The following is an 18,238-nucleotide window of genomic DNA, read 5'->3' as shown; positions in this document are numbered from 1 at the left end:
ATCTTTGCAAACCTCAGGTCAGGAGACTCCCTTGTGAACCCACTCCACCAGGGCCCACAGTCTGACATGCAGAGCTACATGGAGATTCAGCAGAGCAGACCCTCAGGCATAAGTAGAGCCCTGTGAGCCTTAGATGCCCAGGCTTTCCAGCAAAGCAAGAGGTTAGGCCCCTGTACATATCCCTAGGAAAAAGGCTGAATCCAGGGGGTTGAGCAGCAACAGTCTGCAGGCCCTGTTTCCACAGCACCTCACAAGATAAGACCCACTGGCTTGGAACTCCAGCCAGCCATGGGTAGCAGTGTTACACATCCCTGAGATAGAGCTCCCAGAGGGAGAGGTGGGCCACCATCTTTGCTGTTTCACGGCCTTAGCCATTGATGCCTTCAGGCTCTGGGGAATCCAAGGCAACCAAGGGACTGGACTGATCGCCCCGCACAGTGTAGCAGCTCTATGAAGAGTCAGCGAGACTGCTTTTTCACATGGGTCCCAGATCCCATTTCTCTTCACTGGATGGAATCTCCCAACTGAGGTCTACAACCACCCTCACCAGTGTTTTCCAGATGGCAGCAATTCCTAACCTCCCTGGGACAGAGCCCCCAGAGGGAGGGGTAAGCCAACATCTTTGTTGACTTGCAGTCTCAGCCATTGTCATCATCAGGCTTTGGAGAGTCTGAGGTGACTAGGGGCTGGAGCAGATCCCCAACACAGCACAGTTGCTCTATCAAAATGTGCTTTTATATACAGTTTCCTGACCCCATTTTTCCTCACTGGGCAGGACCTCCCAACCCAGGCCCCCAGCACCCTACCCCACCCGCATGTCTGAGCCAGCAATAGATCCATACCTGGAGCTCCCAAAAGAAGGGGCAGGTCACCATCTTTGCTGTTTTGTAGTCTTTATTGTTGATATCTTCAGGTACTGCAGCAGCCCTATGGAAAAGTTTCCAGACTGTTTGTTACATGGGTTTCCAATCTTGTATCTCCTCACTGGGCAGGTTCTCCTGGTGTGGGTCTCCAGCCACCCAAACTGGAACAATCAACCCAGTAGCAACTCTGCAACCCCTTGGAAGAGAGCTCCCAGTAGGAGGCATAGGTTGCCAGCTTGGCTATATCACAGCCCTTGTCCTTGCTTTTTCCATATCTGGAGAGTCGTGGGACCAGGGACTGGTCCAGATGCCCAGCACAGAGCACCTACCTCATGCAAAAGTGAGGTCTTGGTACTCACTTCTCCTCACAGGGTAAGGCTGCCCAACCTGGGACTCCAGCACCCTGCCTCTGTCCTGACCACTTCAATCAGAGGCAGCCCAGCAGTTAAAGGGACACCCACACACGGAGATGAGAAAGAACCAATGCAAGAACTCTAGCAACTCAAATGGCCAGAGTGTCTTATGTCCTCCATATGGCCGCACTAGTTCTCCAACAAGGGCTCTTAACCAGGTTGAATTCACTTGCATTACAGAAGTAAAATTTAGAATATGGATAGGAATGAAGATCACTGAGATTCAGGAGAATAGCAAAACCCAGTCCAAGGAAGCTAAGAATCACAACAAAACAATACAGGAACTGAAAGATGAAATAGACAGTATTTTTTTTAAAAAACTAACTGATCTGACAGAGCTGGAAGACACACTACATTAATTTCACAATGCTATTGCAAGTATTAACAGCAGAATAGACCAAGCTGGGGAAAGAACCTCAGAACTTGAAGACTGCCTCTCTGCATTAAGACAGTCAGAAAAAAATAAAGAAAAACATGAATGAACAACACCTTTAAGAAATATGAAATTATGTAAAAAGGCCAAATATGTGAGTCATTGGCATCACTTAAATGAACAGAGAGAAAGCAAACAATTTGGAAAACATATTTCAGGATATAGTGCATGAAAACTTCCCTAACCTTGCTAGAGAGGCCAACAGTCAAATTCAGGAGATACAGAGAACCCCTGCCAGATCCTACACAAGAGGATCAGCCCCAAAAAACATAATCAACAGATTTTCCAAGGTTGAAATGAAAGAAAGAACGTTAAATACAGCTAGAGAGAAAGGGTAGGTCACCTGAAAAGGGAACCCCATCAGGCTAACAACAGACCACTCAGCAGAAACTCTACAAGCCAGAGGATATTGAGGTAGTATATACAACATTTTTAAAAAACAAAATCTTCAACCAGGAATTTTACATCCAGACCAACTAAGCTTCCTCAGTGAAAGAAAAATAAGATTCTTTTCAGATAATCAAATGTGGAGGGAGTTTGTTACCATCAGACCCACCTTACAAGAGATCTTGAAAGGGGCACTAAATATGGAAAGAAAAGACCATTACCAGCCAATACAGAAACACACTTATGCACATAGACCAATGACACCGTAAAACAACCACACAAACAAGCAGGCATAATAGCCAGCTAACAACATGATGACAGGATAAAATTGACACACATTAATACTAACCTTGAATGTAAGTAGGCTAAATGGCCCCATTTAAAAGGCACAGAGTGGCAAGCTAGATAAAAAAGCAAGACCCAATGGTATACTGTCTTCAAGAGACCCATCTCACATGCAATGACACCCACAAGCTCAAAATAAAGAGATAAAGGAAAAATCTACCAAACAAATGAAAATTAGAAAAAAGAAGCAGGGTTGCAATCCTAATTTCTGACAAAACAGACTTTAAACCAACAAAGATCAAAAAAGACAAATAATGGCATTACATGATGGTAAAGGGTTCAACTCAACAAGATCTAACTATCTTAAATATATATGCACCCAATACAAGAACACCCAGATTCATTAAGCAAGTTCTTAGAGATGTACAAAGACACTTAGAATCCCACACAATAATAGGGGGAAACTTCAACACTCCACAGACAGTATTAGACAGATCACTGAGGCAGAAAATTCACAAAGACATTCAGGACTTAAACTCAACATTGAACCAAATGGATGTGATAGACCTCTACAGAACTCTCCAGCCAGAAACAGCAGAAAATACATTCTTCTCATTGCCACATGTCACGTACTCTAAAATCAACCACGTAATCAAAATTGAGAGAAAAAAATTCACTCAAAACCGTGGAATTACATGGAAATTAAACAACCTGCTCTTAAATGACTTTTGGGTAAATAATGAAATTAAGGCAGAAATCAAGAAGTTCACTGAAACTAAAGAGAACAAGGATACAACATTCCAGAATATCTGGGAAACACCTAAGGCAGTGTTAAGAGGGAAATTTATAGCACTAAACACCCACATCAAAAAGTTAGAAAGAACTCAAATTAACAATCTAATATCAAAACTAAAAGAACTAGAGAAGCAAGAGGAAACCAACCCCAAAGCTAGCAGAAGATAAGAAATAACCAAAATCAGAGTTGAACCGAAGGATATCAAACAAAAAAAAATTTTAGAGATTAATAAATCTGGGAGTTGGCTTTTTAAAAAAAATTAATAAGACAGGTCACTAGCTAGACTAATAAAGAAGAAAAAAGATCCAAATAAACACAATCAGACTTGAAAAGGGGGATGTTGTCACTAACCCCACAGAAATATGAATAATCATCAGAGATTACTATGAACATGTCTATGCACACAAGCACAAAAACTAGAAGAGTTGGATAAATTCCTGGACACACACACCCCACCAAGACTGAACCAGGAATAAATTGAATTCCTGAACAGACAATAATGAGCTCCAAAACTGAATCAGTAATAAATAGCCTACCAACCAAAACCAAAACAAAACAAAAACAACTCAACCCAGGGCCAGATGAATTCACAGACGAATTCTACCAGATGTACAAAGAAGAGATGGTGCCGTTCCTACTACAACTATTCCAAAAAATTGAGGAGGGACTCCTCCACAACTCATTCTATGAGGCCAGCATCATCCTAATATCAAAACCTGACAGAGATATAACAAAAAAATAAAACTTCAGGCCAATATCCTTAACGAAGTTTGATGCAAAAATCCTTAACAAAATACTGCAAACCAAATCCAGTAGCACATCAAAAATCATGATCTACCATGACCAAATAGGCTTTATTCCCTGGGACGCAAGGATGGTTCAACATATGTGAATCAACAAATGTGATTCATTACATAAACAGAACTTAAGACAAAAACCACGTGGTTACTTCAATAGATAATGGAAAAGGCTTTTGATAAAACTCAACATCCATTCATGCTAAAAACTCTTAATAAATTAGGTACTGAAGGAACATACTTCAAAATAATAAGAGCCATCTATGACAAACCCACAGCCAACATCACACTAAATGGGCAGAAGCTGGAAGCATTCCCCTTGAAAACTGGCACAAGATGGCCCGGCGCAGTGGCTTACACCTGTAATCCCAGCACTCTGGGAGGCTGAGGCAGGCAGGTCACGAGGTCAGGAGATCAAGACCATCCTGGCCAACATGGTGAAACCCCATATCTACCAAAATATAAAAAATTAGCCAGGCGTGGTGGCATGCGCCTGTAGTCCCAGCTCATCAGGAGGCTGAGGCAGGGAAATTCACTTGAACCCAGGAGAAGGAGGTTGCAGCAAGCCGAGATCGCACCACTGCACTCCAGCCTGGCAACAGAGTGAGACTCCCTCTCAGAAAAAAAAAAAAAGAAAACTGGCACAAGATAAGGATGCCCCCTCTTACCACTCCTATTCAACTTAGTATTGGAAGTTCTGGCCAGAGAAATCAGGGAAGAGAAATAAAGGGCATCCAAATAGGAAGAGTAGAAGACAAACTTATTCCTGTTTGCAGATGATATGATCATGATTCTGTATCTAGAAAACCTCGTAGTCTTGGCCCAAAAGCTTCTTTAGCTGATAAACAACTTCAGCAAAGTTTCAGGATACAAAATCAACATACAAAAATCACTAGCATTCCTACACACTCGACAACAGCCAAGACAAAAACCAAATCAGAAACACAAATCCCATTCACAATTATGACAAAAAGAATAAAAACCTAAGAATACAGCTAACCAGGGAGATGAAAGATCTCTACAGTGAGAATTACAAAACATTGCTCAAGGAAATCAGAGATGACACAAATGGAAAAACATTCCATGTTCATGGATATGCAGAATCAATATAACTAAATATATTTAAAATGGCCACACTGCCCAAATAAATTTACAGATTTGATGCTGTTTCTATCAAACTACCAATGAAATTATTAACAGAACTAGAAAAAACTATTCTAAAATTCATGTGGAACCAAAAAAGAGCCCAAATAGCCAAGGCAATCCTAAGCAAATAGAACAAAGTTGCAGGCATCATGTTGCCCAGTGTCATACTGTTTTTGTACCAGTACTATGCTGTTTTAGTTATAGGCCAATAAAACAGAATAGAGAGCCAGGAAATAAGGCCACACATCTATAATGATCTGATTTTTTTGACAAAAACAAACAATCGGGAAAAGACACCCTACTTAATAAATGATGCTGGGATAACTGGCTAACCATATGCAGAAAACTGAAAATGGACCCCTTCCTTACACCATATAGAAGAATCAACTCAAGATGGACTAAAGACTTAAATGTAAAACTGAAAACTATAAAAAAACCTAGAAGGCAACTTAGGCAATGACATTCTGGACACAGGAACTGGCAAATATTTCATGATGAAATCGCCAAAAGCAATCGCAACAAAAGCAAAAATTAATAAATGGGATCTAATTAAATTTTAGAGCTTCTGAACAGCAAAAGAAACTGTCAAAAGAGTAAACAGACAACCTACAAAATGGGAGAAAATTTTTGCAAATTATGTACCTGACCAAGGTATAATAACTAGCATCTATAAAAAATTTAAACAAATTTACAAGAAAAAAAACAACCCCATTAAAACGTGGGCAAAGGACATGAAAAGACACGTTTCAAAAGAAGACATACATGCAGCCAACAAGCATATTTTTAAAAGCTCATTATCACTGATCATTAGAGAAATGCAAATCAAAACCACAGCGAGATATTATCTCACACTAGTCAGAATGACTATTACTAAAAAGTCAAAAAATAATAGATGCTGGCAAGGTTGTGGAGAAAAGGAACACTTATATGCTGTTGGTGGGAGTGTAAATTGTTCAACCATTGTGGAAAGCAGTGTGGCAATTCCTCAAAGAGCTGAAAACAAAACTACCATTTGTCCTAGCAATCCTATTACTTGGTATATACCCAAAGGAATATAAATCATTTTACTCTAAAGACATGTGTACACATATGTTCATTTCAGCACTATTCATGAGAGAAAAGACATGAAATCAACCTAAATATGGTAGATTGGATAAAGAAAATGTAGTACATATAAACTATGGAATACTACACAGCCATAAAAAGAATGAGATCATGTCTTTTGAATGGACACAGATGGAGCTGGAGGTCATTATCTCCAGCAAATTAACGCAGAAATAGAAAACCAAATACCACATGTTCTCACTTATAAATGGGAGCTAAAGGATGAGAACACATGGACACAAAGAGGGGAACAACAGACACTGGGGCCTACTTGAAGGTAGAGTGTAGGAGGAGGGAGAGGAACAGAAAAAATAACTATTGGGTACTAGACTTAGTACTGGAGTGGTAAAATAATCTGTACAACAAACCTCCATGACACAAGTTTACCTATATAGCAAACCTGCACATGTACCCCTGAACCTAAAATAAAAGTTTTTTTAAAATCCTGTGATATTTTAACCTCCGAAGAAAAAAGCACCCATTCATGACAAAAACTCTTGGCAAATTATGGAAGTTCTTCCATGTTATATAGAATATCTAGGGAAAAAATGTATAGCTAATATTATATTTAATGATAAAATAATTAATGTTTTTCCTTTAAGATCAGAAAGAAGGCAATGATATCTGCTCTCACCAATTCTATTCAACACTAATGGTGCTAGCAATTTAACAAATTAAGAAAAATTAAAAGGCATAATGATTAGCGGGAACAAATAAAACGGTCTCTATTTGCAAATAACATGACTACTTATGTAAAAAACCCTCAGGATGATACCAAAAAACTACTAGAACTAACGAGGGAATTTATCAAGATCTCAGATTATAGAATTAAATTTTTAAAAATCAAGATAAAATCAATATTAATTGAATTTTTACATATTGCCAGCAAACAATTGGAACACAAATTTTCAAAATTGCATTTATAATAGCACCAAATAAATATAATATCTTTAGGAATAAATTTAACAAGTGAGACAAGACTCCTATAACAAAAAGAACAAAACTTTGCTGAGATAAATTAGCAAAGATCTAACTAAATGGAGAGGTATACCATGTTCATGGATTAGAAGACAACATAATTAAGATGTCTCTTTCCAAATGTATCTATGGTTTTAACATAATGCCAAAAAATTTCAGCAGAACTTTTTTGTAGAAAATTACAAGTTAATTATACATTTTATATGGAAATCAAAATGACTTAGAAAATAAAAAGCATTTTTGAAATAGAATAAAAAATTGGTATACTTACACTACCTGATTTCGAGTCTTACTCTTAAGACCCAGTAATCAAAACAATGTAGTAGTGCCAAAAAGATAGACATATAGATCAATTTGTATAGAATATAGAACCAAGAAATAAATTCATATATATTTGATTAGTTTTCAATAAAGGTGCTGAGGTAATTTTAAAAACAAAGGAAAGTTTTCTCCCCAAATTGTGCTGGAACAAGTAGATACCCTTAGGTGATAAAATGAACATTGACCCTTACCTTATATCATAAACAAAAATTAATCAAAATTGTCCATAGGCCTAAATGTGATGGAACAAAAGAGAAGCAAAGAAGAAAATCCTTGCAACCTCAGGGTAGGTAATAATTTCTTAGATACAACACAAAACCACAAACCATTCAAATAAATTAGTAAATTAGATCTCATCAAAACCTGAAACTTTTGTTTATCTAGACACCTTGAAAAAAATGAAGAGATAAGCCATATAATGGAATAAAATATTTGTAATCCGACAAAGAGCTAGTATTCAGAATACATAAAGAATTCTTACAACTCAATAAGAAAACTGACAGAATTGTGAACAAAAGACTTGAACAGACACTTCACATAATACAGATGCTCCTCGACTTAAAATAAGCTTACAGCCCACTAAAATATTATTTCAATTGTGCATGAGAGCTATTTCATGATTTGACTGTCTGCTTGTGTATTGTTGGTGTATAGGAATACTTGTGATTTTTGCACATTGATTTTGTATCCTGAGACTTTGCTGCAGTTGCTTATCAGCTCAAGAAGCTTTTGGGCTGAGACAATGGGGTTTTCTAGCTATAAGATCATGTTATCTGCAAACAAAGACAATTTGACTTTCTCTCTTCCTATTTGAATATGCTTATTTTGTTCTCTTGCCTGCTTGCCATGGCCTGAACTTCCAATACCATGTTGAATAGGAGTGGTGAGAGCGGGTATCCTTGTCTTGTGCAAGTTTTCAAGGGGAATGCTTCCAGCTTTTGCCCATTCAGTATGATATTGGCCATTAAAAGAAGAAACCTAATGTGCTTATTCCAAAAGATAGCTGTTTCAGTTCAGGCTGAGAGATACCTCTCCTTTTTTACTCTACCTTTGATACTTCAACAATAACCAAAGTGGATAAAAAATATAAATTATTCCTGTGGGAAAGCTTTCTCCCACTCTGCCCACCATGCTTAGTATTTCAAAAGGCAAAAGAAGGTTTTGAAAAGTAATCACCAGCAGAGCCAGGGACCAAAGAAATCTACTCACTTTGTTTTTTGGCAAATGTCAAGCTCTGCTATATATATCTTTGTTAAAAGGAATATACTCATTTGAAAGATGTAAAAATCAAGCTTGAGAATTTAGAAGTTTCTGAAACAGAAGGAAAAATAGCACAGCACTCAGGATACAAAGAAGAATATAATGGACCCTACTCTATTGACTGTCCATTCTTTGTTCATGTTTTCACTGTCTTTATAGGCCTTGGTGGGAGACAGAGGCCACCTTCTACTACTGGTGCTGAAAAGATCAGAAACTTGCTTTACCAGACTTATTTGCAGTTAGACCATGGACATGTAATCTAGGTTCAGCCAATCATGTGCATGCTTTCTGAACTACGAACCAGTGTCTAGTGATGCAAAAAGCAGAACAGTGGAGAATCCATTTGGATGGCAGAAGGGCAACCATGGCAGCAACATAGTTTCTGGAGGAAATAATGACAGAGGTGGAAGCTGTGGCACTGGGTGCTTGGCAAAAATAGCAGATAATGCTCATCTGGCCAGTTCTGTGGTGTGATTTTACAGGATTCCAGCCATGTCACCTCTAGGTTCAGTTATCCAGTGCATGCCCTCTATTCAACAATCCAGAGACTACCCAACATCAATACACTCAACTTAAATTAGCCAAAGTCAGTTTCTCCCACATTAAACTAAGAACCCTGACTGATTCAAACAGCTGTCTTCTGGAAATTATTTAAACAGAAGACTAAAGAAATATAGAAATCATAAATTTTAGTTTTTAATTAGGTTCAAAAGAACACAGATACCATTAAGCCAATAAAAATTGGGAGTATCAGGTGTTAGATGCAACTTTAAAAATAGGTAAATGAAATACAGAGACATAAAGATAAGCTTGCTGAGATGAGAAGGAAACTAGAAATGAAATAACACAATTAAAATCTACATTAGAAGAAGAAAATATAATCATAGACACTGTAGAAAATCAAATTAATCGCCTAAAAACAAATCTGGAAAATCCTTCAAAAATGCAAATGGCAGGGGAGAGAAGAAAATAAAATGAGAGAAGATGGATAGATGTAGAGGTGAGAAAAGAAATCAAATGTGCAGATAGTTGATATTCCTAAAAATGAGACCAAAATAAATGGAACAAAATTGAAATAGAGCAAAAATCAAAGATAAAGGTGGGGAGAAAAAACCTTCCAGCATTAAAGAAAAATTTATGTCTACTAAATAAAAAGATTTAAAAGTACCAGTCAACACCGATTAAAAAGATAACAACAGCCAGAAAGAACAACTGCCAAACATAAAATAAATATAAATTATTTTAAAAGATAAAAACAGAGTCTTCTCAGATTTCTCCTTAAAACTAAACACCAAAAAAAAAAAAAAAAAAAAAAAAAAAAAAATAGAGCAAATTCTTCACAGTTTTTTAAAGGAAAAACATGGTAACCATGATGGTCAATTTTATGTGTCAAGTTAACGGAGCTAAGGGATGCCCAGATATTTGGTAAAACAAGATTTCTGGGTGTATTTGTGGAGGTGTTCCCAGAAGAGATTAGCATTTAAATCAGTCGACTGAGTAAAGAAGATCCACCCTCACCAATGTGGGCGGTCATCATCCAACCCATTGAGGGCCTCAGTAAAACAAAAAGGCTAAAGAAGGGTGAGTTTTCCCTCTTTCTTCTTGAACTGGGACATTCATCTTCTCTGGCCCTTGGACATCAGAGTTTCTGGTTCTCAGGCCTTTGAACTCAAACTGAATTACACCACTAGCTCTCCTGGTTCTCAGCTTATAGATGGCAGATGGTGAAACTTCTTGGCATTCATAATCACCTGAGCCAATTCCCATAATAAATATATCAATATAATAAATAAATGTGTGTATAAATATGTTTATATACATAAATAATGACTAAATAATGACACAGTGATTAAAAGTGACTCAATCAGAAAAACTAGGAAGATATTCTCGACAAAAACAGGACTAATAGAGATTATGACCCAGATACAACTCAGAAAAAGTATTTGAAGATAGATCCTAACTCATCAAGAGTTAACTCAAAACAAACAAGTCAAAAATGAGACTTCCATAGTATTAAAAAACTGGATGTTATGTGAAATCAGTAAACATAGAACTCAGCATAACCAAGTATTATAAATGTGGCTAGAAAATAGAATATTATCTTAAAAGAAAATAAATACAAAAGTAAAAAAGATAATTTAATAATAGCTCTATGTTGATAGACAGTGTTATCAGAGTCCGGAAATGGGCAGGGGAAAAGAAAAGAGTAGCAAAAACATGTTTAGTTCATTACTATATGTTGGAAAAATTAAAATTGTTACATTGATTTGTAGAGTAATATAAATACAAGTAGGATTACTAAAACCAAAGAAATCAATGTCCATAGAGCAAAAAATTGGAATTCAAAAAAAGTTTTAAAAAACATAAAAATAAATGACAGACATGTCATTATCAAAATATACCTAATTTAGACTTCCATATTATAATTTAGACTTCTCTTACCTAGTGTTAAGAAGATTCTCAAGGATGTCAGTTAAGAAGATTCTCAACACTAGGTAAAATTCTTAACACCCAGTAAGATAAGTCTAAATTATAATATGTTAAGAAAATTCTTAACATTAGGTAAGAGATCAAATTTAAATTCTCAGCAAGAATGCTTTGGAGAGATTAACAAAAAAGTTGGTCAAAAAAGAGAAAAAAAAGAAGAGCAGAGATGACTATTAATATCAAAAAATGAGAATTTAAGGCAAAAAATGCAATGTAAGAGAAAATGTCAATATATACTGATAATGGTCACAATACATATTGAAGGTAGAACAATCGTGATTATATAAGTCGTGAATAATATCAAAATATCTAAAAACAAAACTTGTAAATATACATGAGAAAGATATTTAATGTTGTAAAATTTTTACAGTAATTAATAAAAGAACTGAAAAGATTCATTAACTATTAGAAATTGGGAAAGGGAAAATAAATAATGTAAGGATGTTAATTCTCACTGTCCATAATGCAGAGTCAATTAATATTACCTACAATTGATAAATCAAGTAATGGCAGCATAAACACATTATAAGGAGGTGTGAAAACAATCCCCAAAGAAAGTAAAAACACTAAGGCAAGAGATAGAGTAAGAATAAGAAAAGGTTGACAGGTTAACTCTTGCTTTTCAGACAAACTCATATGTGTTATTTAATTTTTTCTAGATGTATAAATTTTCTTGAAAGATTTTTGTTTTCTTTTTTTCTTTTTGAGACAGAGTCTCGCTCTGTCACCCAGGCTGGAGTACGATGGCACTATCTCAGCTCACTGCAGCCTCTGCCTCGCAGGTTCAAGCTATTCTTGTGCCTCAGCTTCCTGAGTAGCTGGGACTACAGACGCTTGCCATCACGCCTGGCTAATTTTTGTATACTTAGTAGAGACAGGGTTTCTCCATGTTAGCCAGGCTCCTGACCTCAACTGATCCGCCCACCTCAGCCTCCCGAAGTGCTGGGATTACAGGCCTAAGCTACAGTGCCCGGCCTTGAAAGTTTTTTTAATTGACACATCATAATTGTACACATGGGGAACATAGCGATGTTTTGATACACACAATGTACAGTAATCAGATCAGGGTAATTATCATATCCATCATCTCAAACATTTATCTTTTTTTTTATGTTGGGAACACAAAATTTAATCATGAAAAACCATATGAATCCCCCAAATCATCAATTGTACGAGTCACATTTTTTGACTACGACATAATGAAATTTAAAATTAAAAGAATGTTTATGCAAATAAAGAAAAACAACTGTTATGAAACCTTAAAAATTATGTTGTAAATAATCATTAATGGGAAATCCAAATTACAGTGTAATTAGAAAATAAGAATAGTGGACATATTACATTACAAATTTATGCAGTGCAGCCAAATTTATCATTGGAGCCAAATTCACAGCCTTAAAAATTGTATCAAGAAAGACTGAAAATAACTAATCAGTAGCAAAAGAAATTAGAAATGAAGAACAGCAAAGCAAATCTCATAGAAGGAAAAAAAGAAAAATACGAATGGAGTATCTCTATTTTGAAAACAAACAGTGATATTACATATGTGCAACTATTGTGTATCAATTTTTAAGTGAAAAAAGTATATATAATAAAAGGTAACTTGCACCACCAGATATCAAGATGTACTATACAAGTATAATGATTAAAACCATAGAATAGACATACTAATAAATAATAGTGAGTAGATATACTACGTTGAAATTCACATAAGCATTGAATATTTAATTACATTTCAATTCAAATAAGTGAAAATAGAGTTAAAAATTTAATAATTTATTTGGGGAAGATTTTATATAGAAATAAGAAGGAAAACCTTACAACTTAACAAATGTAATATGTTCCTCGATGGAACATTAATTGTAATGTTGGAAACATAAAAACTCTATTCAATATAGTATAAGATGTTAATAAAATTCCAATCACTTAGTTGGACTTTTATTGGTTTGTCAAAATAACTTAGGAGTTTATCTGAAAGAAAATATTGGTAGTAATAACTGAACATTTTGGAGGAGAAAAGGTGAGGAGGTAGCACCTGCCATATCAATAATAAAATATTCCATAGAGATACAGTAATCAAAACGGTATGGTAATGTTTTTAAAACCAGAGAAATATGATAGAAATTACAGAAATAAACCTCTAGTATGTAAAAGAATTTAGGAAATGATAATAACTTCATAAGTAAATAGAAGGAAAAAGGATTATTCAAGAAATTGACCAGATTTAGAAAAAATTTCTGTCTGAATCTTTACATCACACTTATCCAGAAATAAAAGTCAGATGAATAAAAAAGCTAAATGTAAAAAATGAACTCAGGAAATATTTGAAAGAAAAATATATTAGAAAACATGTTTGGGGATTGAAGAAAAATGTTATGCTTTTCTTGTAAAAGTAATGGAGGAAGTCTCAAAGAAAAGTGGGATAAAGTGGCCCTCATGAAAATTAAAATCTTGCATGTATATATTTTTAAAACAAAAGCAGACCAGGCACAGTGGCTCTCACCTGTAATCCCAGCACTTTGGGAGGCTGAGGCAGGCGGATCAATTGAGCCCAGGAATTTGAGACCAGCCTGGGCAACATGGTGTAATAAAACTCTGTCTCTACTGGTGAGGTGAGGTCAAGGCTGCAGTGAGCCATGATCATACTACTGCACTCCAGCCTGGGCAACAGAGTGAGACCCTGTCTCAAAAAAATAAAAGGCAAATATAAAACTAGGGAAAAGATTAGCACCACTAATAAATAAATAACAGCCCTTACAAATCAGTGTAAAAAAAAAAATCACACAACAGAAACACAGACAAAAAACACACACACAATTGACAAAAGACTAAGTCATTAACAAAAATATTAATACATATTCATTATCACAAGGAGTCAAATAAATATAAATAAAGCATCTATTCTTTTTTTTTTTCTTTTTTTTTGAGATGGAGTCTTGTTCTGTCACCCAGACTGGAGTGCAGTGGCATGATCTCAGCTCACTGCAACCTCTTCCTCCCAGGTTCACACAATTCTCCTGCCTCAGCCTCCCAAGTAGCTGGGATTACAGGCACACATCACCATGCCTGACTAATTTTTTTTGTATCTTTAGTAGAGACAGGGTTTCACTACGTTGGCCAGACTGGTCTCAAACTCCTGATCTCGTGATCCACCCACCTCGGCCTCCCAAAGTGCTGGGATTACAGGCATGAGCCACCGCGCCCAGCCAACTAAGGCATCTTTTTTACCGTCACTTTGGGCTTGTTATTTCTTTCCTAGCACTATTGCAATCTACAATTACTCATTTGTTTATTGTCTGTCTCTGCCAGTTAAACAGTAAACTCCTTGAGGGTAGGAGCATTGTCTCTCTTTTTCACAATTGTCCTTAACACTTAACATAATGCCTGGCACACAGGGGTGCTCAATAAATGTTTGTACCATAAGTAAATTAACAGACTTATTTTTTTCTCACTATTAAACATTTTTATAGCACTAACTGCCTGGCATTGTTGTACAAATATCAACATACTTCATTCTCAGAGAAACCCACTGAAGTATTTTATCATTAGTTTACAGACTCAAAAACCAAGGCACAGATTAATGAGATAACTAACCCAAGATCATAGAGCTGATAAATAATAGAACCAGGGTTTAAACTTAGGCATTCTGATTCCAGTCTCTATGTTCTTAAGCACCATACTTTCAACCTAATATGTATTATATATGATTATCTTCTGCAGTTTCATCTGTGATCTCTGGTTACTTCAAGAAAACCTTAGAGATCACAAATCATTATGTTAGGTATAGACTAGTAATATTAGCAAATTTCAGAAATGCAGTCATAGTTATCTGTTCACATCAGTGACTTCATTTGTTACACTTTTGCTTGTGTGCATGCTTTATTTTTTAATAAACTTAGTTTAGAACACCTTTAAATTTACAGAAAAATTGTGAAGATATGTCCCACACCCAGTTTCCCCTATTATTAGCATCTTCCATTAGTATGGTAAACTTGAGACAAATTATTAATCAATATTGATACACTATTATTTATTAACTCCATATTCAGATTTCCTTGATTTGACCTAACATTTCTGTTCTCAGATCCCATCCAGGAGACCACATTGCGTGTAGTTATCGTGTCTCCTTAGGCTCCTCTTGGCTGTGACAGTTTTTCAGGTTTTCCTTGTTGGTGATGACTTTGACAGTTTTGAGGAGCACTAATCAGGTATTTTGTAGAATGTCTCCCTCTTGGATTTGCCTGATGCATGATTATACTGGGTTTATGGGGTTTGGGGAATAGATTTATTTTTAATGATACAACTCAAGACTGGCAATGGGGCATTAAGATGAGCATTCTCATATATGGTGAGAGTAAAAATTGCTAAAGTTTTCCTAGAAATAATTTTAGTAATAAGACTATCCTTAACAAAACCAAGTGAGTCCACTTCTCAGACTCCTAAAAAAGTTTTCAGAGATAAGGGCAAGGATTGAGCTGTCACTCTCTAAACCACACATAAAGAGGAAATAGATAAATACAGCCATGTAAGACACATGACTAGGAAAAATGTCTAGAGGCAGCTCTTTAAAAGGTTCACAATGTTCCTCTCTGAATGGTATAGTTATGAACGATTTTTACCTTTGTTCTTTTCTGTATTAAAAAATTTTTTTACAATGCACATATATTACATCTATAAGAGAAAACAGTGTGACTTTTTTTTAAGAAAGTCACATAAATACATATTTTAGCTCTAACTATTGTTTTCAGGCCAAGGCTCATGATGGTGCCAAGGAAATCTGCAGCCATCTCCTGCATTCAAGATTCTCGAAGTCTCTGCCACAGTTTGGCCCAGTATCTGGACCTGTAGCCTCTTCGGGACACTCAGCTAGCAGAGTTGACATTAAGACTGTTTTTAGTCTATTCAATAATTGAATTCAGACTATTCAATACTTGACATTAAGACGGTTTTCTCCTTACATTTGTCATCTGACTTACAGAATCCTTATATTTACATACAGGTTTTTCTCTTTTATTCTTTTTGTTTTTGTTTGTGTGTGTGTTTTCTTTCTTCCTTATCTCAATAAAATCAAGCTCAAGATCCTCATCCTGACAATTTTATCACTATTTGGCTAACCAGTACTTCCTTCACCTCAGTTCCCACCACCTTCCTTACGGTTTTTGATGTTTGTCTCGAGTTTTTTGAGGGCCAGGTCAGATCTAATTCATCTTTGTTTTCACCATTAGTACTCAATAAGTCTTCATTCAATAAGTTGAATAAATTTTAAAAAGTAATGCTCATTCATGGTTACTCTGAATGCACATCACCCACTATCCTGGTGCCATTCCCCTGCCTGGCCTACACTTTGGCCTTCTGTTCCCATGGGCATCATTGTCAATCCTTTGAGTTTTGGCAAATTCTGTGTTCCTTTTTGAATTCTCTCCTGCGAAGATCATTTGTCCTGGCCTCTGCTTCTTCTGATTTCTTAAGACTCTTTGCATATTGTTATACACTATCTTATAGTGTCCCCTACTAATATCAAGTATACCTGTGTCTCAGCCAGCATCCATTAGTGTGAAGTCTCCAGAATTTGATCTAAGAGAGACCTGGGATTACAAATCAACATTGCTACTACCATCTTGGAAAAGATAATCAAGTTTTTATACTCTTTGAGCTTCTGGTTAGCATCTGTAAAATGGAAATAATAACTCAAAGAGGCTGCACAAAGATTAAGAGAAATAATACATATAAAAAAAGAAGGCAAGAAAAAAGTACCTTTATTGTTATTATTACCATTATTAAGTCTTTTCTTCCCTGAAGATTTCATAGTTTGAGACCATGCCACGCCTCTGTATCTTCCAAAGCATCTCATCCAATATTTCTGACACAACTCAGTGTCACAGAAGTTAGACAACATGTATTATTACACCATATGACCTTGAGCAAGTCACTTGACCTTTCTGAGTTTCCTTATGTGTTAAATAAGGGTTATATTATAATATCTTCCCTACTTATCTCATTGTTAGTGGCAATAAAAAGATGAGGCCGGGTGCAGTGGCTCACACCTGTAATCCCAGCACTTTGCGAGGCCGAGGTGGGGCAGATCACAAGGTCAGGAGACCGAGGCCATCCTGGCTAACACGGTGAAACTCTGTCTCTACTAAAAATACAAAAAATTAGACAGGCATGGTGGCATGTACCTGTAGTCCCAGTTACTCGGGAGGCTGAGGCAGAAGAATGGCATGAACCCAGGAGGCAGAGCTTGCAGTGAGCCAAGATTACGCCATTGCACTCCAGCCTGGTTGACAGAGCGAGACTCCATCTCAAAAAAAAAAAAAAAAAGTACTGGGGGAACCCACCCCCAATATTTCAACATAGATTCTTTCTATTTTCCATAAGTGTCAGCTGGCTGAGAAATAAAGAGAGACAGTACAAAGAGAGGAATTTTACAGCTGGGCCGCCAGGAGTGATATCACATATCGGTAGGACTGTAATGCCCGCATGAGTCTCAGGCCAGCAAGTTTTTATTAAGGGTTTCAAAAGGGGAGTGGGTGTAAGAACAGGGAGTAGGTACAAAGATCACATGCTTCAAAGGGCAAAAAGCAAAACTACTAGTAAGGGTCTAACAAAGATCACAAGGCAAAGGGCCAAAGCAGAAACACTGATAAGGGTCTATGTTCAGCAGTGCACATATTGTCTTGATAAACATCTTAAACAACAGAAAACAGGGTTTGAGAGCAGAGAACCAGTCTGACCACTGATTTACCAGGGCAGAGTTTTTCCCCACCCTAGTAAGCCTGAGGGTTCTGCAGGAGACCAGGGAGTATCTCAGTCCTTATCTCAACTGCACAAGACAGACATTCCCAGAGTGGCTGTTTATAGACCTCCCCCCAGGAATGCATTCTTTTCCCAGGGTACTAATATTAATATTCCTTGCTAGGAAAAGAATTTAGCGATATCTTTCCTACTTGCACGTCTGTTTATAGGCT

The 18,238-nt window shown here is 36.5% G+C and overlaps 1 long non-coding RNA gene across 1 annotated transcript in view; it reads right to left on the bottom strand.

Annotated features, from left to right (window-relative positions):
* Positions 1–820: 820 nt before the first annotated feature.
* LOC134759795 (uncharacterized) overlaps positions 821–18,238 on the bottom strand; it is a 41,810-nt gene continuing 24,392 nt past the window's right edge. Inside the window, exon 3 of the long non-coding RNA XR_010136573.1 lies at positions 821–927. This is a non-coding gene — a long non-coding RNA (uncharacterized LOC134759795). The remainder of the gene's footprint in view (positions 928–18,238) is intronic.

Source organism: Pongo abelii, chromosome 13, assembly GCF_028885655.2.
Source record: "Pongo abelii isolate AG06213 chromosome 13, NHGRI_mPonAbe1-v2.0_pri, whole genome shotgun sequence".
Lineage (NCBI taxonomy): Eukaryota > Metazoa > Chordata > Mammalia > Primates > Hominidae > Pongo > Pongo abelii.
Note: the sequence above shows the minus strand (reverse complement) of the source record. Positions and strands in the feature narration are given on the sequence as shown.